At 44.0% G+C, this 23,695-nt stretch overlaps 1 protein-coding gene across 4 annotated transcripts in view; it reads left to right on the forward strand.

The window, feature by feature from the left end:
• Positions 1-23,695, forward strand: part of MPP7 (MAGUK p55 scaffold protein 7) — a 215,425-nt gene that overhangs the window by 18,247 nt on the left and 173,483 nt on the right. Inside the window, exon 2 of one of the 4 annotated variants that reach the window (XM_043883946.1) lies at positions 2,456-2,560. The exons of the other annotated variants lie outside the window; for them this stretch is intronic. The gene's annotated coding sequence lies outside the window, so the exon portion shown is untranslated. The remainder of the gene's footprint in view (positions 1-2,455; positions 2,561-23,695) is intronic. 4 annotated transcript variants of the gene reach the window in all.

Below are 23,695 nucleotides of genomic sequence, written 5' to 3' on the forward strand. Positions count from 1 at the left end.
TTCATGCTCTGGGGTTAAAGTCTTTTTGGCCAGGACTACTTTACACATGAACGAATATTGGTACTTGTGGACTCAGCAAGAGCTGGTACAGCAGGAATTTGATGGTGGGGTGTAAGATGGACAGGATTTCCGCTTGTGTTTGAAGGGAAGGCTGCTGTCAAAGCTGGGAGGAGAGTGTGCCCAGTAGGGCATGGGAGGCACAGGTCTTACCTGGAGCAGAGGGAGCCCATCTAGTCCAGGCTCACCCTGAGGAAGCGGTGGTTAAACAGAACCTGAGCATGGCCGACAGCACGGGGCCTGGAACAGTGTTTCAGGCCGAGGGAACAGGGTCCGTGGAAACTGGGAGCTGAGACAAAGCTTGTTGTGGTGTAGACCGCAGGTATTTAAGACTGGAGCTCTCTGGGTTTTTTTCTTTATACATTTTTAATTGAAGTATAGTTGATTTACAATGTTGTGTTAATTTCCGCTGTACATCCAAGTGATTTATTAAATATTCTTTTCCCCTATGGTTTTCACAGTATTGAATGTAATTCCCTGAGTTGTACAATGGGACCTTGTTGTTTATCTGAGACTGGGGCTCTGAATGTGAAGGGGAATGTGATCCCAGATGAACTGGTGAGGGGAGGAGGGGTTATATTGTCTAAGGTCTTCTTAAGCCATATTCTAGATTTTTAGATTAGATTCTAAGAGCAAGTTTTCAGGTTGGAAGTGAGCTAATATATTAGGTCAGCTAATACATTAGGAAGTGAGCTAATACAAGATAGACATGCGTGAATGTATACACACACACACACACACACACAACTTTTTTAAACAATTGCTCTTTAGTCATGTGGAGGCAGACAGTTGTAAGTCCATAGTAAGGATGATTGGGAGGCTGGTGAGGTGAGAGGTGGCGTGCAGAGGGGGGAAGTGGGCTAATTTCAGGAACATGAGGAGGACGACAGGACATGGTGAATGGTTGAATGTAGGAGGAAAGGAGGGATCGGCCTCCACAGGGACCCTGAGAGTTCTGATGTGGGCGTCCGGGGGCAGGTCTGGGAAGTAGCAGGAAGACCTTCATTTCTAAACGTGTTGCATCTGAGGAGTGTCTGCACATGGAGTGAGCATGCTGTTGGTCACAGGCTGGATCTTGGCCGGGAAGGGGTAGAACTACAGCTTCTGCTTACAGATGATGCTTGTAGCTACATTTGCTGTTCTTTAGTAGCAACATTTTCAGGTTCAACAGTACCTTTCAGGTATGGAACATAACAATTTTAGCTGACTATTTCCCAAAAGTCTGTCCAATACTGTTATTTAAAAGGCACAGTGTTAGGCTCTGGGCAGACACAAAGAGGGATATTATCTAGTTTTCCTCTTGGGACCTTAGCATTTAAAGATAAACTACCTAAACATTGAACAAGGCAGAATGAAACATGATTAGAAAGGTAAACAACGATGGTCGCTGTTTGCTGATTATTTATGGTGCAGACTTTAAAGCCATGCAGAAACCCAGGAGGGCATGGGGAGGGAGGGAGTTAGGTTTCTTTCACTTTCAGTGGCAGGAAGCAGGGAGGAGGTTGTCCAGGCAGCCTCCAGGATCTGTGGTCTGAGCAGGGCGACACTCGAGTCTGTGTGGTGTGGGCCCAGCGTGAGCATTGGGTGCATGGCTATGATTGTTCTGTAGATGGGTTTTACTACTGGTTATAGGGCGTCAGAGTTCTAGTCTATTAAAAAGCTATTAGAAATTAAGCATATTTTATGAACCTGTATTATCTTGTTTCCATGGTGTTAATGTTGTGTGAAATACTATTGATGGTTGAAGAATATGGGACACAGTTTAGAGAGCCTTAGTGACTCTAAATGTAGTACTTTCTAGTCAACATTCTGAGATATGTATCTCTGCATGCATGCATACTAAGTTGCTTCAATAGTGTCCGACTCTTTGCGACCCTATGGACTGTAGTCCACCAGGCTCCTCTGTCCCTGGGATTCTCCAGGCAAGAAAACTGGAGTGGGTTGCCATGCCTCCTCCAGGGGATCTTCCCGACCCAGGGATCGAACCCAGGGCTCCTACATTGGCAGCGGGTTCTGTACCGCTAGTACCACCCAGGCTTCACTTAGACTGTTTGTCTCGGGGTGGGGAGTCTAACAAATGCAGAGCTTTGAGCTGTTAATGTAAAGAGTGACTACTGGGAGAGAGGCACTTGCATCTTGTGATGGCCTTCTTGAGGCCATTTGCTTTAAAGTAGACAGAAGACTTTTAGACTCTTTGCTTTCCTAAGTTCTTAATGATGATCCCTTAGGTGTTAAGGTGGGTGTGGGTGCGTTTTCATAGTTCACTCAGGTTACTCTTCCTACTGTGCTGAACAACTGCTTACAGATATTTCCAGTTACCTGGTAACTGTACCAGTAAAGAGGTCACCTAAGAAATCTGGACAAATACATTGATCCAAGCGCTTTTACTCTTTTTTAGGCTGGTCTTTCACTTGATAGAAGTCTTTTGTGATGTGCCAAATGATACAGAAAAGACTTATGGTTAATTCAGATGCACTGACATACCAGTCTCAGTCTGCTCCAGGTAACATTTGAACCTTTACACCAGGTAGTTTTGATCATAAAATGATATTGTGGATGGTTTCACTTGGTTGGTGATGAAGTCATTATTTTTCGCGGGAGGTGGTAAGAGGTAGTAAGGTTTAATAACTAGTGTATGAAACACCAGAAACTGCTCCAGCCATCCGTTTCTGGATAGCCTTACACCTTCCAGTGCTTTTTCTTCCTTCCTTTTTATGTGTTTTTAAAAGTGAAAGTATGTACATTAAAATCCCAGCAGATTTTTATGAGTGTTCAGTTAATGAATCTAGTTGAGGGAGGCCTTTAGCTGTATTTGATGATTCATCAGCAGTTGCTACTGGAACGAAATTATTTTGTAGAACTGTTTTCAGCTGTTGCTGCTGTTAGGTGGTTGCAAATAGCAATTCCACAGAATGTCACCGCTTTTCATTATTTGAGTCTCTATCAATACCTGACATTACCTTTGTTAATTATTTTATATATGTACACATTGATGTATTTGAATTTATATCATATGTATTTAATACATGTACAGATATAAATCTTTTACAAGTACATAAAGTACCCATGTCGCAGTATAACATGATGGCTTTTTTACAAGTTGGACACACCTGTGTAAATAGCATATGTATTTGCATACTTTACAAGTAATTACCTTAGGTTCATGTAACAGGAAGAAACATTGATCTAAGGCATGAATCTAGAGGTGCCTTGCAGTTTGGCCGAAGATGTCTGATTGTTCACATCTTGGGTATCTTTCTGACTTAAATGCTAAAGGTCAAGGTACGTAGGCTAGAGTCTTGATCATCCACTAGTCTCAGTGTCAGAGATGATTCTTAGCCTTGCCTCTTTCAGCTGCCCAAGTGCATCATTATTGCTCCCAAGCTCTATGGGAGGATTTCAGCCCTGCCCTTAGACTTCTGTCAAGGAAGTTGGATTTGTGTATGTCTCACAAAAGTCTTGTTAAACACTTGTTTGAATGAAGCAGTATTTAAACTCATGTATGTATATACCCATGTGTGTGTGTGTATATATATATATATGCATGTGTGTGTGTGTGTGTATACACACACACATTATAGTAGCTATTTTAAAATACACTCCTGGATCAAGCCAATAGCATGATCACGCATTGTTATGTCAAGTTTTATGGACAGACTGAATTTTACTGAACTGTTAGTTGGTGTGATGTTGACGAGTGTTGTCAGGAAATTAGTTTATGCTGTGCTTAGTCGCTCAGTCTTGTCCAACTCTTTGCGACACCATGGACTGTAGCCCGTTAGGCTCCTTTGTCTATGGGGATTCTCCAGGCAAGAATACTGGAGTGGGTTGCCATGCCCTCCTCCAGGGGTTCTTCCCAACCCAGGGATTGAACCCAGGTCTCCTGCATTGCAGGTGGATTCTTTACTGTCTGAGCCACCAGATAAGCCCAAGAATACTGGAGTGGGTAGCGTATCCCTTCTCCAGGGAATCTTTCCAACCATGGAATAGAACTGGGGTCTCCTGCATTGCAGGTGGGTTCTTTACCAGCTGAGATACCAGGGAAGCCTGAAATTAGTTTCCCTTCTCAGACAAAGCAGATGGGTTTCAGAGTCTGTGACCACTGTCTGTCCACAGCTGTCTCTGCTCCTCCCAGCAGGACAGGCTGCAGTGGGCAGGGAGCACCTGGCAGCTCTGCTTGAATCCACCCTGCTTAGAAATGTGAGCACTTTTGTGCCTTTCTGAATTGTTTAGTCGATAAGTTGCGTCTGACTCTTTTGCAACCCCGTGGACTGCAGCCCACTAGGCTCCTCTGTCCAGTGGATTTCCCAGGCAAGAATACTGGAGTGGGTTGCCATTTCCTTTTCCCGGGGATCTTCTGACCCAGGGATTGGACTCATGTCTCCTGCATGGGCAGGTGGATTCTTTGCTACTGAGCTACCAGGGAAGCCCACCTTTCTGAATTGGGTATATGAAAAAAAATTAGTTTTGTTCCTCAAACCGAATTTTTTAAGGTCACTTTTAGTTTTACAGTAAAACTGAGGGGAAGTACAGAAATTTCCTCTTTACCCCCTTGTTCTCCAGGTTTTGGACCTTCTGAGAAGTGTGTAGTAGTGCCTCATTGTTAATTGTATTTCCTTGATGACACATATGTGTCTCTGGTTTGTCTATAGCTTGTCTTCTCATTCTCTTGATGTTGTCTTTTGTACAACAGAAGTTTTTAATGAAGTGCAGCTTGTCAATTATTTCTTTCTTGGACTGTGCCTTTGGTGTTGTATCTAAAGGTTGTTGCTACGCCCAAGATCATCTCAGTTTTCTTCTCTGTTATCTTTTAGGAGTTGCCAGATTTTGCATTTTACATTGAGGTTTATAATCCTTTTTGTGAAACATTTTGATTAATATAGTTTTTTTTAGTGAGCTCAGTCATGTCCCATTCTTTGCTACCCCATGGACTGTAGCCTGCCAGGCTCCTCTGTCCATGGGATGTTCCAGGCAAGAATACTGGAATGGATTGCCATTTCCTTCTCTGAATTTTTTTTTTCTAGTGTTTCATGTTTTTACTTGTGCATTAATGGCATCCTTCTTTAATTTTTGAAACATTGTTATTTTTTAATATTTATATTCTTATTTGATTGCACTGGGTCTTAGTTGCAGCACATGGGATCCTCAATCTTCATTGTGGCATGTGGCATCTTTTAGGCTGTGGCATGCTAACTCTTAGTTGTGGCACATGGGGTCTAGTTCCCTGACCAGAGATCAAACCAGGGCCCCCTGTGTTGAGAACGCAGTCTTGGCGACTGGACCACCAGGGAAGCCCAGTAGCATCCTGTATTTAGGATGAAGTTATTTCTCCCCTTTTGTACTTTTCCTTATTGTTTACACTGTTTATAATGAGTGTTCATCACTTCCCCCCCTCAACAGGAGCTTTTTTCCTAAATCAACTTCATTGAGATACCATTTTTTATTTCTGTTATTTATCTATCATAAAATGCAGATTTCAAGTGAATCTCTGTGTGAATTCTGACAAATTTATACTACCAGTCAAGACATAGGACATTTCATCACTCTACAAAGCCCTTTCCCAGTGAGTTCCCCCAACCCCAGCTCTGGCAATTACTCAACTGCTTTCTGTCTCTTTATACTAGATGTATCTTTTCTAGTTTCATGTAGATAATACAATACAATATATAGTCTTTTTGAGATTGGCTGCTTCTGCTCAACATAATGTTTTTAAAAATTAAATCTTATATAATGCTTAAAGGCTACTTTTCATTTACAGTTGTTACAAAATATTGGCTACTGATTAATATTTTAATTAAAGCACCCCAGTTGCCATCCACGACAAAGCAGAGCAATCCTACCTTTAATTATTGTGAATCTGCTTCTCTGGAGCCTGCCAGCTGTTTTGCTTGCTGTTGTACTGAAACATCCAAAAGCAGGTGGTTGGAGGCGGTCCCATCCTTGCTGTTTGTTTGTGTCATTCAAGGAAAAGTAACACCTGCTTATTTCAAAGAACTTTCATCTTCAAAACAGCTCTCTCCTCCTCAAAACCAGCAGCCCAAGCAGTACAGCTGCTCGTATCTAATAAATTCCACTCCAGCTGCTTCCTGAGAGCCCTGCTTAACTTGTGATCATTTGGTACTTGCATACATCTTTTACAATAAACTTTCATTTCCTACTGAACAGGTAAGAAAATAGGATGCGGGGAGGTGGTGGTGGGATGAATTGGAAGATTGGGATTGACATATATACACCACTGATACTAGATATAAAATAGATAACGCAGGGAACTTTACTCAGTGCTCTGTGGTAACCTAAATGGGAAGGAAGTCCAAAAAAGAGGGGATATATGTATAGCTGATTCACTTTGCTATACAGTAGAAACGAATACAAGATTGTAAAGCAACTATACCCCCCCCCCAATATTAAGAAAAAATTAAGTAAATCTTAAAAAATAGGCTGGAGGATATTCATGTTGTGCAGAGCCCTGGAAACTGAGTTTTGACCGGCACTGAGTAGTTTATTTGTTGCTCCTGTGTGTATTTGGCTCCGTTTGTGTGGTTTGTCTTTTTTGCTTGCTAGACTTGATTTTGGATGCACGCAGCAGTGAGTGGCAGCTTTCGGTGAACACTAGCGGGGAGCAAGACCTTAGTTCCCAGACCGGAAGTCTTAACCACTGGACCTCAGCGGCTGGGTCCTGGGCCCCTAGTCCTTGCCTGCTTTTACAGAAGGAATTCCGTTGAGCAGGCAGAAGGTAAAGAGAATAGTAAGAAAAAAGTTTATTGAAAAGTACAGCAGAACTCAGAGTTGCATCTTTGGGAGTTTAAATCCTTTATGAGGTGGCTGTTTTCTGGGTCTTTGTCATCTCTTAGGCCAGTCATCGGAGAAGGCAATGGCACCCCACTCCAGTACTCTTGCCTGGAAAATCCCATGGACAGAGGAGCCTGGTAGGCTGCAATCCATGGGGTCGCTAAAAGTCGGACACAACTGAGCGACTTTCATTTTTCACTTTCATGTGTTGGAGAAGGAAATGGCAACCCACTCCAGTATTCTTGCCTGGAGAATCCCAGGGACGGGGGAGCCTGGTGGGCTGCCGTCTGTGGGGTCGCACAGAGTCGGACACGACTGAAGTGACTTAGCGTAGCAGCAGCAGGCCAGTCATATTGCTTTGCCCTCCCCTCTCCGGCTAATTTGTCTCAGGACCCTCCTCTGGGTGCTCATGCACCCCTCAGCCAAGATGGATCTCGAAGTGAAGGCTTCTGGGAGGAGCAAGACTCCCCTGGCCTGGTGTTGCCCCTGGACTTTTGATCCCCAAGGAGCCTTTTTGTGTGTGTAGTGTCTCTCGTCCCATAAAGGGGGGTGGGCAGAGATCCCTTAATCCTTTGCTCAAATAGGGTTTTGCCCCTCTCTGTTTCTGCCATGACTATTATCCAAAGGTGTTCACAAGAGACAAGGCCTGGCTCTTTACCCCGTTTCTGTTGTACTTCCGTTTCTGGAGGACAAACAGGAGGCTGATTGCAAATCCCTTCCCTGGAGCCCACCTATCTCTTGTCTCAGGAAATGGAAACAGGAGGCCAGTTGTACATTTCTAACCCAGAGCCCAGCTGTCTCCTGCCTCAGACTAGCAGCTCCATGAATACACGGGCCACGTCTTCCATGCCCCACGGTATACTCAGCCCTGAAAGGCAGGGACTGCCTTGTAGGAAATCTCCTCACATTCGTTGACTCACTGAGTGATTGAGCCCATGCAGAGCTCAGCAAAGATTTCCTGGAGGGCCAGCTAGAATTGTTTGATGCTTTGCAGGCCCTGTGACTCTACTGACAACTTCTCAGCTCTGCTGTCTTAACCCCTGCGTGGGGTGGACACTGGGTGAATGAAGGGGATTCTGTACCAGTGAACCTTGATGTGTAGAAGTGGCCAGCTTGCTGTAGTCTGCTGGCTCCTACAGATGGTGTAGCATGATAGCATATCTGGTTAGGTTCCCTCTGATGCATGTTTTACCCAGAAGGCAGCCTGAGCGCAGAGAGCACTTGGGTTGCATGTTGGTCAGAATTAACTGAAACAAGAACCATTTCTTGAGCTCTGGCTATGTGCTGGACACCCTAGAAACTAGGACACAGAGACTGGCTTCCTGACTAGGAGAAGCAGACATGTGAGACACAATGACCCAGGCAGTCCTCAGGGCTGTGAGGGGGACACATGTGGGTCTCGGGAATGTCAGAGCTGTGGGATGATGGGCTGGATGTGTGTGCTGAGCGCTGTCCGTGGGGCACCTGCTTTGCTTCAGAGCAAAGCTTTGGAGAAGATATTACAAGGACTGAAGCTCAGGGGATCAGGGGACAGAGATGGGCCTTGTGGTTTGGGTTAATGAAGGGTTATCTTAGAGTCAGACTCAGATTCAGGTCCTGTCCAACCTCTTCCTTTCAACCTGGGCCAGTTGTTGACCCGTAAAACTCAGAGGCTTGTTGTGAAGATCAGATGTGCCTTGCAAATCAGTTAACACAGAAGCACTCATACTTGGAAATTTTCAGGCCATGAGGTACTTGTGTTGAAGGCTAAAAATACATTGGAAACATAGGTCTGGAAAATTTGAAAACCCATGTCTCCTTCCTACTTCACTTACTATGCTCATAACCTTTCATTAAAAAAAAAGCACAATTTGTGTTAAAATGTATTAATTGACTTGATCAGGTTAAAGCTATGGAATCTATTTCTTGGTGGTTGAACAGTGGAATAGGTTGAGAAACAAGTTTCTCAACACACTGAGAAACTTAGAGGAATTTTACGCTGTGAAACTATTAGAAAAATATTAGAAGTAGAGTTAATCTTTTTAGGTGTAAAGGCATCTTGATGTGACTTGGGCTCGCACTCCTGTCCCTTTTGGCTCTCCCATGTTTTATCACTTACCCAGGGTTACTTTTTGCATCTTGAATCTCTTGGCGCAGGTCTGCCTGTGTAGAGACCCAGTGCCTCTGTGGGAACTTGGGGAACTCTCCTCTTCACACCTGACTTCTCAAAGGGCTGTGTGTGTTGAGCACTGCTGTTTCCTCAGGGCGTGTTCATGGTGCACAGACGGTACTCATTTCTTCCTTTCTGAGCATCACTATTTGCAGATGTATCTTTGCCGGGTTCTGCCCTTGAAACCTGCCTTCCTACCTCCACCCTCCGTCTAATAAAACTGGGATGATGGCAGGTGTCTTCTAAGCAGTGTTTTTCTTTCTCTGAGTATGGATAGCCTTTGGAGCTGATTGATGCTTTCTTCCTGAAACTCCCTCCCCTTTGCATCTGCGATGGTGCCAGTGAGTTCGCCCTTTAGACTCAGCTCTGAGCACATCCTTGCCATCCTTCAACCCCTCCCCCCATAAATTCCCCCCCATGAACTCCTTGGCCTGGCATTCAGGATCCTTCTTTGCTGATCGTAGCTCCCACTTCCATTCCAACACTTACCTTGTATTTTCTCCCAACTGTAATAAACAGTTTCCTTAGCGTGTCTCCTGCTTCCCACTCCCATATGTTTGCTCAAGCTGTCGGAGCCCGTGGGGATTCGTGCCGGGGCTCCGCAGACTCTGCTGGCATTTCTGCAATACTCAGAAATTCTCGGAGGCCAGGATTGGTGTCTGTCTCGCTTGTCTCCACTCTAACTTGGTGGTCCAGGCAGACACCGGGAAGGTGGAATTAAATGCTGAGCCGCTCGTCTGCCCTCGGGGCCGTCCTTAGGCTCTGGTGGTTGGGTTCAGAGCTGAGCAGAGGTTTCCTGCATGGATGTACTTTGTTACTGACCAGACTGGGATCTGGGGTCCTCCGGCTCAGTTGTTGCTCTGAGTCCCGGTCTCTGTTAGGCTGGGGCTTCTTCACTCAATCCTCCTTTTCTGGGGATGGAAGCCTCTGGAGTGGAGAGAGTGTGGGGCTCGGGGCTCCGTGGAACTGCCTTCCTGGAGGGCAAACCACACGCCTCCCCACCTGATGCCCAGGTGCGTTAGAACACCCGAGGGACTGGGGACAGTTACCTGGCAGAGGAAGAGCCGCTGCCTGTTGTCCGTCCTCTCCTCCCAGTGTCTCACTACAACACCACGTCACCCGATAATATGGTCTGTTCTGTAGCGCCAGCTGGGTGTCTGGTGTTTTAATTAACTTTGGACACTGTCTTCCGGAGGCAGTGCCAGATCAATCTCGCAAGACTGTCCCCCTTTTCCCCCATGCCAACCACAAATCCAGGCTGAACCTGTGCTTCTGACTCCCCAGCAGTACATTGGAGGGTCCCACGACCCCCTTCTTGGGTTCAGTTACTTTGCTAGAGTGGCTCACTAGATCACCTGTTTATTAGAAAAAGATGCAGTCTGGGACTAGCCAGGTGGGAGAGATGCAGCGGGAGGGCATGGGGGAATGGGCAGAGCTTGCATTCCTTCTCCAGGTGCCGTGTGCCCCGCACCAACACCCGTTCAGCAGCCCACTAGTTCTCTGAACCCAGTGTGTGTGTGTGAGTAGTTCAGTCGTGTCCGACTCTTTGCGACCCTGTGGACTGTAGCCTGCTAGGCTCCTCTATCCATGGAATTCTCCAGGCAAGAATACTGAAGTGGGTTGCCATTTCCTTCTCCAGGGGATCTCAGGGATCGAACCCAGGTCTCTTGCATTGCAAGCAGATTCTTTATTATCTGAGCTACCAGAGAAGCCCTCTGAACTCAGTCCTTCTGGAGTTCTGTAGAGGCCTTGTTACAGACATGGTTGATTAATTTCACTGGCCATTGGTGTTGGAACTCAGTCTCCAGCCCCTCCCCCTTCTCTGGGGGTCAGAGGAAGAAAGTGAAAGCCACTAATTTGTGTCTGATCTTTGTGACCCCATGGACTATACAGTCCATGGAATTCTCCAGGTCAGAATACTGGAGTGGGTAGCTGTTCCCTCTCCAGGGGGCCTTTCTAACCCAGGGGTCAAATCTAGGTCTCCCACATTTGCAGGTGGATTCTTTACCAGTTGAGCCACCAGGAAAAGCCTGGAGGTCAGGGTGGGACCCAATGTTCCAACCCTCCAGTCGAGGTTGGTCGCTTGGCCACCACCCCATCCTTATGTGTGTATGTGTTAATCGCTTCCTTGTGTCACTCTTTGTGACCCAGAGACTGTAGCCCACCAGGCTCCTCTGTCCATGGGCTTCCCCAAAGTCACCTTATTCACACAAGCTCAGGTGTGGCTGAAAGGAGTTTGTTGTCAGTAACAAAAACACTATTATTGCTCTTATCAGTTAAGAAATATCAGAGGTTTTAGGAGCTCTGTGCCAGGTAGGGGAGGAAGATCAAATATATGTTAATTATAAGTCACATACCTAGGTAGGTAAGTGTCACATACCTACACTCTCCTGATAATTCCAGCCCCTGAGTCATGATGAAGTTTCCCACATTCATATTTTACCTTGCTCCTGTTTGAACTGTTAAAAAATTACTTACGACACCTGCGAAAGTAAGGCTGACTTTATTCAGTAGAGGCCATTGCGATGAGTGGAGGGACCCCTGAGGTGGGGTGGGGAGATTGGATTCCAGTACACAGACAGCTTAAGCGAGTAGGAGTTTATAGCCAAAGTCAAAGGTCAGGCTGGACATCCTTGCGTGGAGATTTACTGAAAGGGGAGAGCCAGGGGAGGGACTATCTGAGGATTCTGTCCAAACCGACCTAAGAGGATTCCTGCTGAAGGCAGGCCAGGGTGATGGGCCTTACCTGGGGGGTGGAGGGAGCTGGGCTTGACCGGATACTGAGGGTGGGAGGTTCTGGTTCAACTGGCTGAAAAGGATTCTTGCTGAAATTGGGCGATGCAGGAAGCCCTGGAGTCAGGCCTGGATTGTGAAGGATTTCAGGGGATCCTGAGGGTGCTTGGTCAATGACAGGAGCTTCGTTGTGCTCTCAGCTGCAGCTCCTGGAAGTCTAAGCTGGTGGTCTTCTCTCTCTGCCTTCTCTCCCTGTTGCCCACTCCCCTCTTGCCTGCAGCAGGGTCAGCTCCAGGATCCCTCTCCTGACTACCAGCGTCCTGCTTCAGAAATACCGCAGTGTTGATTTTAAAGGCCTTCCGTGTGTGTCTCATGAGCTAATGCAGTTTTTCATAGTCATAAACATTGATGGAGAAACGTACATCGGAGTACTTCAAGATCCCGCTGACAGTGGTGAAGTGTGCTGTCACACCCCCTCCCCCCGCCCCCCCCCGCTGCCATTGTTTGATATGAACAATTGCTGTTTTCTTAATACTTATTTGGAGAGCTATGCAAAGCACAGCCTCAGTACCTGTAACCCCCCGTCCTGCCATCACATCAAATCCCTAATTCCTTAAATTTCGAGAGCCCCTGGTGGCCTTTTTAGTGTGTTTAGGTACAAGGCGATTTGATTACGCCACCACTAAGGAATTTCAGTTTTCCTTAACAGTGTTTTATATTATAAATTGCATCCGGCTGGAATGTGATCAGGTACTTAGACACACAGATGAGCAGCAGCCTGAAGGCACTTCTTCTCATGTGTGAGACTGGGGTGTGTTAGGCTTGTCAAGGTTCTGGAGCAGGAGTTCTTGACCTGGGTACATGGACAGAGTCTTCTGGCTCCACGATCTGCCTGGATTAGGTGCAGCTTTCTGTGAAGGTCGGTGGTTTTCACCGGATCCAAAAATATCATTGGATTCTGAAATGCCAAAGGCCATTGTACTCAGTATTATTTATGGAACTGAAATGGTAACATAAAACATGGGTGGCAGTTTTTAAATGTGCCTAATTTAGGACTTGTGATGGTGGACACCTAGTGTATTGCATTGTGCCTTTTATTGAGCTGTGCTGTTTCACCCTAATTCACTAGTTCAGTCGAAAATTATAAATATGTGTGTGTGTATATATATATATATATAGAGAGAGAGAGAACTAGTCTGTAGGAATCTGGCAGCTTGTGGTTATCACATGAGCAGATGTTACCACCTCGCCAGTTGGAAGATGTTCCATGTCAGTCACTGGCTTCTTAGGCCCATGGCTCACGCTCAAGGGTCACCTGATGGGGAAAGCTGTGCTGTGGAGGAGGAAGGTCAGAGGAAGAATGGAGGTGGTGTTGACCTTGAATGAGGACTGTGACTTTTCACTGGTTCCTGGTGTTAAAGAACAGAGTTCAGTGGAATTGAACACTTTTGAGTTGATATATTTTAAAGAGTAAGAGTAAACTGGAGGCTAGGACAGGGTGTTCCGTTTGAGGAGCAGTTTCCCCTGCAAGGTTGAGCCCTGAGCGTTTTCTTTGTCTGATGTAGGCCCTTTCTTCCCCCCCCCCTTAGCTGTTCATTGCAGCAGTAACCTGGTATTTCCACAGCCTCTGTTTTACTTTTCTGCTTCACATAGAACTCTCTCCCCTAATACACAGCCTGCCCTCAGAGTGGGGACTACACCATCACTGTCTCTGGCTCTGCTTGCCTGATGGAGTGGAAGGAACACGAAGTTCTAGACCGGGGTCTGTCCGCATCCTGTTGTGTGGATCTGGGACAGGAAGGGTGAAGTGAGGTGTAACCTGCCTCAGAGGGCTGTGGGTCACATGAAATCACAGCTGTGTATTCAGCATTGCTAGGATCTGCAGGAGTGTGTTTTTATTTCCTACTCTAAGTGTCAGCCTAAGTCTAAGTGTGTGCTCAGTCGTGTCCAGTTCAGTTCAGTCGTTTAGTTGTGTCTGACTTTTTGCGACATCATGGACTACAGCACGCCAGGCCTCCCTGTCCATCAGCAACTCCTAGAGCTTGCTCAGACTCATGTCCATCTAGTCGCTGATGCCATCCAGCCATCTCATCCTCTGCCATCCCCTTCCCCTCCTGCCTTCAGTCCTTCCCAGCATCAGGGTCTTTGCCAGTGAGTCAGTTCTTCCCATCTGGTGGCCAAAGTATAGAAGTTTCAGCTTCAGCATCAGTCCTTCCAATGAATATTCAGGAACTGGAATGAACGCCATGAACTGTAGCCCACCAGGCTCCTTTGTCCATGGGATTCTTCCAGGCAAGGATACTGGAGTGCGTTGGCATTTTCTCCTCCAGGGGATCTTGCTGACCCAGGGATTGAACCTGTGTCTCCTGCATTGGCAGGCGGATTCTTTACCAGGGAGCCACCTGAACTCGGCTCCGTAAGTGTCAGCACATGATTATAAGTGCCTTACCTGGAGACTTTTGTATCCACCCCTCCCCCCAACATAACCCATCTACCCTTTTCTCATTGAAAAACGAAAACAAAGCCCCTATCTGCAAACAAAAGCCTGCCTGCCTGTTTATTGCATCTCTGTAAGGTACCTCAGATCTTTGGGGGGAAAGAGTCAGTATGAATTCATAAATACTTCTTTTAACTATTTTTATATATATATATATATGTGTGTGTGTGTGTGTGTGTATATATATATATATGTATTTTTTCCCCCTGAAGAACATTGGTAGTTCTAGAATATCTTATTGGTGATTTAAAACAAAACAAAAATAAAACATAATTCTTTTCATCTTTGAAAGATACTTTTGTTAGAAGTTGATAGTGGTGTCCTATTTTCTGTGACCTTGAGAGGCAAGTGTGCAAGAAGCCTACTTGGAGCTTACAGGTAATTCTGATGGACCATTTATTGACCATGATACATGACTTAATGTTTGCTGACTATTATATGTCAGGTACTGTGAATGGCATTTAGTTACATTTCACACTTTGAGGAAGATGTTATTTCTGTTTAGGGGGAAAAGAATGCTGGTAGGTGGCAGAGCTTGGATTTGAGTCCAGTTTGAATGACTCAAAAGCCCAGTGATTGTTTGCCCTGGCTGTACTGCTGATTCACTGGGGAACCTTATTGGTGCTGGTGAAATTCTGTTTCATGGCTTACATTTTCTTCAGTATAAACTGTGATTATAATGTTCATGTCTGTGATTAATAATGTTCTCTGATGTCTGAATTATCAATTAATTTATTTCTGTTTTTTTTCTGTTGGCCCTGTCTCTTGATATGTCTGGTTATTTTTGGTTGAATATTGGACATCATAGAAAATTGCAGTGTTGTGGTCTTTTTGGGTCCCAGCTGAAAGCTGGTGGTATTTAGTAATTCTCCTCTGCCTGGCGGGGCCCCAAACTCCAGTTTTTATCTTTCCAGCCAGATGAGATAGACTGTTTCTGCTCAGCTTCTCAGTCCCTCAGTTGCTGAATTCTATTAACTTCTCATCCCTGTGGCTTGGTTTGCTAATGAACCAGTGAGTGCTTTGCGAAGAAGGGCAGCTCAGACTGCTGGATTCATTTCTTGGTGCTTTTCTTCTCACTGGAATTCTGGCCCCTCAAGTTCTAGTTGCCCTACTGGTTCTTGAAGTTCAGTTTTTGTCTTCCCAGCCCAGTCACACTGACTGAGGCTCTTTTTAACTCTGTTTTTTTGTTTGTTTTTTTTTAATAGGTTGTTATTACTTTTTTAACTTACTTTTTAAGCCCCCACTATGCAGCCTGTGGGATCTTAGTCCTGACCAGGGATCAAACCTGCACCCTCTGCATTGAAAGTACAGAGTCTTAACCACTGGACCGCCAAGGAAGTCCTAATTCTTTTTTTTTTTTTTTAATCCAATTATCTTCTCCTTATGTTCTTAACCTCTTTATCTCCACTCCTTAACGAATTGGGAGAAAGCAGTGTTGGGTATATCTCAGTTTATGTACTCTTTAAGGGTACATCTCAAGATCCTTTTTCTCCAGGATCTTGGCCAAAGTGGGACTTCCCACTTTGCAAGGTGTGTTTGTTTTCTTTTTAGCTTTCAGATAGATTAAAAAAATGTTTACCCATGTTTTCTAGGTTTTTTTCTTGTTATCATTGTTTAGAATTAGTTGTTAGGTAGAGCATAAACTGGTTTTTGTTAGTTTTTGTAATTGTTACATTTGTGCTTGACTTTTGAAGTTGACAATTAGCCAAAGACTGATTTTGATGGAATTTTATGACTTTTTTTTTTAAAAGAAAGAAAATGTTTATTTCTCAAAACAGATAATGGAACCTAATTGAATTTCATTAAAGGGACCCTTAGCTTTCAAGCTTTATGAAAGTAATTTTCTCAGTCTTGTTTACATATGAATGTAATTTTATAATTTACTGCTTTCTGAGAATTTTAATAAAAATTTTATCTCTTTGTATTTTGCTTACTGTGAGACTATTTTAAAATTCTTAGATTGAAGATAAGCTAAAAATACTTTGAAAAATTGACATTTGGAAACTGTAAATACTGAAAATCCCTGTAAGTACTCATATTGTAAATGATTTATATTTAGGATATTTGTTTTCCCATCCTTATGAAAAACTTTTGAATTAATGCCTGAAATAAACAAGATAAATATAGAAGGCTAAAATTAAAACTTTGGCATTAATTAAATAGCATAATAAAAGATCATCTCACATTTGACCTTGCATGCATACCTTGGTAATCCTTCTCTTTCTCAACCTAAATAACACTTTGTATGGAAGGTTATTGCATGAAGCAGTGGTACTAGGCAGACTGCTCTGGTACCTTAAAACACAGCGTCTATCCTATGCTTCCTAGATTAGTAATTTTTCAAACATTTGGAAAGGCAAAATAAGCAGAATTCTTTTTTGAGCTCAGTATAACCCTTAGGTTGAATTATGAAGCTAATTACACAATTAGTTACGGAGACTGAAATCCATTATTATTATTATAGAACTCTGAATTGCTTAATTTGCTAGCATGTCAAGGAAACTTTGAACACTGTGTCAGGAACTAGGGAAGAAAAGAAAATGTAAAACATTTTACTTCTGGGTAATATTTTTAGTAGACTTATGGAGACAACATTTATATAGAAGAGTATGAAATCACAAGAAATTTCAAGATGAATCAACACAAGTTGTGAATGAAGATTTACTAGTAGAACTCCATAGAACTCTTGGAGACACACGGTTGAAAGAACATTATTTGTACATACTACCAGCACACTGCAGGGCTTGAAATATTCTTAGTGATCAGTGAAGAAGTCAAAGCATATAAGATGCTGTAGAAACATTCACAAGTTTGTTCGCTGATAGTATAGTGGCATTGATCAAAAGTATAAAGTTGTTTTTAAAAAAACTTTGAGTCAAGTTATTTTTTTACCCACAGAGAAGCTTTTATATAAAAGTTTTCTATAAGTCTGAATTCTTTATTAAGTGATATTGTTAAAAATAGTGAATCTAACAACATTCTAGCTCTCTTAAAGTTTAATTCTGGCCCTCCATCTTTCCCCATCTCCTTTTCTTGTCTTTATATAAAGAAATGGAATCAGTATGCCAATTTCACTGTTTCATACGTCAGTGTCAGTAGACCCAAAGAAAGGTTTTGTCAAGAGTTTGAGTATAAGAAGAATTAATTTTTCTGTGTGTAAATGGTTCTCACTTTGTGGATTTGATTTTAAATGTTTTATTACCTTGTGTGAACAAAGTTTATTATTGTTGGGGCTGTATCCGAAATATGAAGAACTCATCTGTGCTTCATCAACAAGCTCAGAACCCAGTGTAAGAAAGTTTGTTTACAGAAACAAGCTTATTAAAAAATCTGAGCAGATTTTCTTTGGGTGTTTTGTATGAATTCTTTATGTAATATCTTCCCTAATACTTTGTATTTCAGTTTCCTGATCATAATTATAGGATATAAGGAAAGCATAGTTGATTTGTTTCCCCAAAACCAGGCATCCGGGCCCCAGAAAAATATTTCCTATCTGTGCCGTGACATGAAACATTGAACTGCATTTGCTGCTTTTTTAACACTGTGGAGGTGACTTCCAGGGGAGTCACTTAGTTCTTAACTCTGCTGTGGGTGTTCTTGGGCTAGAGTCCATCTGTGGAGCCTAGAACCTTCTATGGGATTGTGGAGCATTTTGAAATGTATACGGTTTCTTGAGAACCATCTGTATCCTTGCAGTTGGTCAGGCTGACATGCCTCAGAAAACTCCAGTCCTCACCTTAACCAGGTGTGGTCACCCGGAAACCTTTGGGCATGTGTGCACTTGCTCATTTATTCATTCAGCATATATTAAAAAAAAAATTTATTTATTTGGCTGTACCGGGTCTTAGTTACAGCACTCAGGTCGATCTTTGACCTTTGACGTTCGTTGCAGCACGTGGGATCTTCAGTTGCGCCATGAGGGATCTAGTTCCCTGACCAGGGATCAAACCTGGGTCCCCTACATTGGAAGCATGGAGTCTTAGCCATCAGCATACATTTAATGAGTTTCTCTGTGCCAGGCATTGTGGAATAGAATTTATATTTCTTAAGAAATCTTTGATTTCTTGGAGAGGAAAATCAGATACTTACATAAATGTGTTAAAGGATTGATTAAATAGGCCTTGAAACTGATGATGAAATTGTGAAGTTTTGAAAGATGGCTGTAGTGTTAAACCTTTTGTTTTTAATTATATAAGAATTGAATAAGTACTTTAGTTCAGTTGCTCAGTTGTGTCCGACTCTTTGTGACCCCATGGACTGCAGCATGCCAGGCCTCCTTGTCCATTGCCAACTCCCAGAGTTTACTCAAATACATGTCCATTGAGTTGGTGATGCCATCCAACCATCTCATCCTCTGTTGTCCCCTTCTCCTCCTGCCTTCAATCTTTCCCAGCCTCAGGGTCTTTTCAAATCAGTTAGTTCTTTGCATCAGGTGGCCAAAGTATTGGAGTTTCAGCTTCAGCATCAGTCCTTCCTTTGAATATTTAGGACTGATTTCCTTTAGGATGGACTGGTTGAATAAGTACTTAGAATCCTTAGAATTAGTAGACTTTTCTTTAAAAGGTAACTAAGAACTCAGGACTCTGTGGGCATGTTAGTTGTAGAAGTCTTCTGGAGGACCACAGTACTGCAGAGGTCTGTAGGAGTTGCAGGTTGTCCTTGGGTTGTCCATGTCTGTCCCCAGTTCATCTTCAGCTGCCCCCTCAGACCCTTGCCACCTCCTCCTGCCCCAGGAGCCACTCCTGCCCTCTTGTCCCTTGTCTAGACATTGTCGTTCAGTTGCTCACTTTTCCCCACACTGTTCCCAGTCCTCATACCCCATGGACCTTGGTCAGGCTCAGTTCTGATGGCTGTGGTCTTCCATCAGTGCCAAATTATGTACAGAGTGACGTTTCGCTCATCCTAAAAGAAGTGACATTCCTGGGCAGGAACATCCTGTTTACTGTCTGTTCCCTCTCCTCTCCTCCTCCCAGTGCTTCTCTATAGACTTTCTGGGATACATCTTAGTTATGCCCAGAAACGTTTCTGGTTGTTTAACCCACAGATATGACAGCATGCTGGTATTATCTCTCTGGGTTGGGATGCTCTGGGATCAGAATTTTGTTAGCTGGTTAAAATCTACCAGAAACGAGCATTTCAACAACACATTTGTAGAATTAAGAAAAAATGAGTTCCTGCCTCTTTCCTATACATTTTTTTCCCCCACAATCTCTGCACTGAGTTTGAATGAGCCCCATAATTTGCAGATAAAAGGGGGGAGTGCTAAAAATTCAAGATTCTTCAGTTTCCATGTTGCAACAAGTTCATGTTTGTTGTTTGGTTGCAGATTCCTGCTGGAATCCTCCCCTCTCCCCCGCGACCCCACCCCAGGTCTCCCGCCCTTTTTCAGTGGTTTTCAAACCCGCGGTACATAGCGATTTGTGGAGGCTTTGAGTGTGGACCCCTGACTTTTGTATAGGCTCCCCTGTGTACACACTCCATGGGCTGGCTCCCCGAGGTCTCCCTGGGCTGAGTGCATGCGCTGGGGTGGGACATGGGTCCCCAGCCTAAATGCACCGTCGATGAGTAGGACAGCAAGTTTGACCTTGCTTTTCCTTGGCATTCCTGTGCTTGTGGCTGGAGACCCAGTGAAGGAAGAGGCAGCAGAATGACTCAGTCAGATGCATTCCGCCCCAGATTTCAGTCTGAGATAAATCTTTTTTGTGGTTCTTTGCATAATACACATTATCTCCACCCAGGATAATTCCGTTGAGTAGGTTTTAAGTAATTATCTCTAGTCTCACTTTTTATTTGCTAGTTCAGATATAATCTAGGAACCCTTAATATTTAAAAGGATAAGATCAGATATTCACTCAGGATAATTCACACTGATGTATGTATTAGTTGTGTTTGCTGTGCATGAGTGCTAAGTCACTTCAGTCATGTCTGACTCTGTGCCACCCTATGGTCTATAGCCCGCCAGGTTCCTCTGTCCATGGGATTCTCAAGGCAAGGATACTGGAGTGGGTTGCCCTGCCCTCCTCCAGGGGATCTTACAGACCCAGGGACTGAACCCACATCTCTTATATCTCCTGTGTTGGCAGTCAGGTTCTTTACCACTAGCGCCACCTGGGAATAGCTTTGCAAAATTAGTACTTAAGGACATATGCCCAATGCTTTTAGGTAATCCCTCCCTCCCTGAGACATCTTTTACGACTATGTCATTGCTTTCCAGAGCAGTTCAGTCGCTCAGCTGTGTCTGACCCTTTGTGACCCCGTGGACTGCAGCACACCAGGCTTCCCTGTCCATGACCAACTCCCAGAGCTTGCTCAAACTCATGTCCATGGAGTTGGTGATGCCATCCAACCATCTCATCCTCTGGTGTCCCCTTCTCCTCCTTTCCAGATGGTCACTTTTTATTTTATTGGGCCTGTTCTTTCCCTCTTTCCTGTCTGTAGCAATTTAATCCTCAGAGATTAGGGCAAAGAAACACAGCCCCTGAACCACAAGACGAGCAAGAAAGACAGCCCTTGAACCGCCAGACACGTTTAGCAAGATTTTCAGAATCTGTACACCTCTAATTTTTCTGTTAGAAATCTTGGCTCCTTTGTGAAATTAATGGTTTTAGAAACATTCTCAAGTGGTTGAGGGCAGAGTAAAAAGAATCTTTCAGAGACATTGTCACAGTTTCTTCATCCAAAGAGATCATAGTGCAGTTGAAGACAACCCAGACACGGGGCTGGACATAGCACAGGTCTCTCTTTTTAGCAGCTGGGAAGTGATGTCTCAAACAGTTGTGTGGACACAATCGCTTGGTCTGCTTTGTGTAACTGTTGGAAAAATTCTGGAATTGCAAAACCAGAACTGAGAATGGATTAGGAACTAACTGGTTTAGGAATCTATAGACCAGAAGACCCAAAGCGAAACAAACTGCCAAGGTTTGAATGAAGAGGTAGAGGGGAGCGGGGGCTGCCTGTGTTGGTGCAAATACACTGGAGTCAGGTCAGGACACTCTGTGTTAAGTCTGGTCCACGGTGATGCTGTGAGTGGAGTAGCAACTGCAGTGAAGATACTGTCCTTGAAAACTCGGACCTCTTCCCCAGCGTACTTCAGTGTAAATTGATTGATCCATTGTTGCCTACTTGTTTATTCCCTCAGATAAATTCCTACAAATAAGTCAAGTTGTTGGTTCAGAGGGTATAGACACATTTAGAATTTTGGTATATTATCATGTGGTTTCTTTCTTAAATGGGGGAAAAAAAGGCATTTGTTCACATTACATAAATATTGGATGTTTATTTTCATTTTCAGATTTCTAATTTATTAGAAATATAATTTTTAGGGCTTGCTACAGAGCTGAAGTTATGAAAGCTGCTTTTGTTAATATGACTTAAATTCTCCTTTAAAAAAAGTGAAATTATGGCACCCTCTGCTGAATTTGAAAGGAACTGCTGAATGGTAATATGCAAGTTTGGTTAAAAAAATGAATAAAAGTGCACTTTAGACTTTCTTGTCCCTTGTACAATAATTTTTGTTACTGGTCATTATTAGGCAGTGTGATGATGGATATTTGATTAAACCCATATTTTTTGACTGTTAGGAGCATTTTTAAAAATTTATTGTTTAAACTTCTGTTTTATATTGGAGCTTAACCAATTAACAATTTTGTGATAGTTTCAGGTGAGCAGAAAAGAGACTCAGCTGTACGTACGCATGTATCCATTCTCCCCCAAACTCCCTTCCCATCCAGGCTGCCACATAACATTGAGCAGAGTTCCCTGTGATACACAGTAGGTTCTTGTTGGTTATCCACTTTAAATATGGCAGTGTGTACATGTCCCTCTCAAACTCCCTACTTATCTCTTCCCACCGTTCTTCCCCAATGGCAGCTGTAAGTTTGTGCTCTAAGTCTGTGAGTCTGTTTTGTAAATAAGTTCATTTGTATCATTTCTTTTTAGATTCCACATAGAAGGGGTGTCATGATATTTCTCTTTCTCTGACTTCACTCAGTATGACAATCTCTACACCTGTGTTGCTACAAATGGCGTTATTTTATTCTTTTTAATGGCTGAGTAATGTTCCATTGTATATATTAAACCCATAGTTTGAAGTGGGCAGATCTGGGGTGAGCAAGTCCACAGAGGCAGGAAATAATGGGGTGTGCAGAAAATTAGAGTGTGTCCGTGTGGTGCTTTGCAATGAAAGAAATTGGTAAGAACAGAGGGCTGGTATCCTTTTTGGAATTAAACTTTATCATGAATGTGGAGTTGAGTCCTTGGATAGTTGTTTTTTTTTTTTTTTTTCCCCCCAGCAGTAACCCGATTATGTAAGTATCTTAGAAGGAAGATGCTGGCAGCAGCGGGCAGGAGGGGTGGAGGTGGGGACAGGGTAGTTGGAGGGTCAGGCATTTGCTAAGTAGGGTCCCAGAGAGAGAGAGAGACCAGACAGACAGACAGACAGAGCGAGCTCTGAGGAGCTGAGTAACGTACTTGGTTTGTTTGTTTATAAAGAAACTTCATCACAAAACTTCAAGCATACAGGAAGGTAGAAAGAACAGTACAGTGGATACCCACATGTCTGCCTTATGTGGTCCTCCTTCTCTCCCTCCTCTCACTTCCCCTCGTTCTCTCTCCTGGAGTATTTGAGAGTAAGTTGCAGATGTCTTTACTGGACGCTCTCTGTACATCAGCAAGTATCTCTCCAGAATGGCTTCAGGGGAGAGATGTCCAGGGAGATAAAATCTGGAAAGTTTAGGATTTGGGGGTAAAGATGACAGGTTCTGTTATATCCTGTAAGAGGTGGCAAGAGGGCCCAAAGGCTTGGTTTAATGGTTAATTTGTGGTTCCTTGGCATTTTCTGCTTTTCCTTTTGAGACACTGGGAGATGGATATATGGTGAACACTTAACATTTTAAATAGAAACTTTCAAAAGTTTTTTATTTTCTTATCAGAAAAAATGTCAAGCATGCTCAGTGGTTAAAGAGGCCAGTGTTCTTGGCTGAGGCCATGGCCCAGGCCGCTTCTCCCAGGGAGGGGGAGAGAGGTCATTGCAGAGGAGGGGGCCAGCCTTCCCCTCGAGGAGGAAGAAGGGCCAGGCCCTTGGATGGTGCTGAAGGCCCAGATGGGCGGAAGTTGGCGTGAGAAGGCGATGTGCCGCTGGTGCGAGTGTCATCTGACCCACCCGTGAGGGGGCAGTGCGCGCACACCAGGCCCCTGGCACTGGCACCGTCTGCTTGCATCGGGGTGCTGTAGCGTGGGGAGCCGGAAGTGCCAGTGGACACTGGGCGTCACTGCTGACCTTTGAAGACAGGAAATTGGCCGACTCTGGTCTAGTAACTTTCACATCATGATCAGTGGGACTAGCAACTCTCCCTTTGGGCAGGAAAACTAGGAAGCGGGTGGGCAGAGGCATATGATATCCACCCTGCTATCTATAAAATAGATAATTAATAAGGACCTGCTATACAGCACAGAGAAGTCTACTCAATATT

Source organism: Cervus elaphus, chromosome 23, assembly GCF_910594005.1.
Source record: "Cervus elaphus chromosome 23, mCerEla1.1, whole genome shotgun sequence".
NCBI lineage: Eukaryota > Metazoa > Chordata > Mammalia > Artiodactyla > Cervidae > Cervus > Cervus elaphus.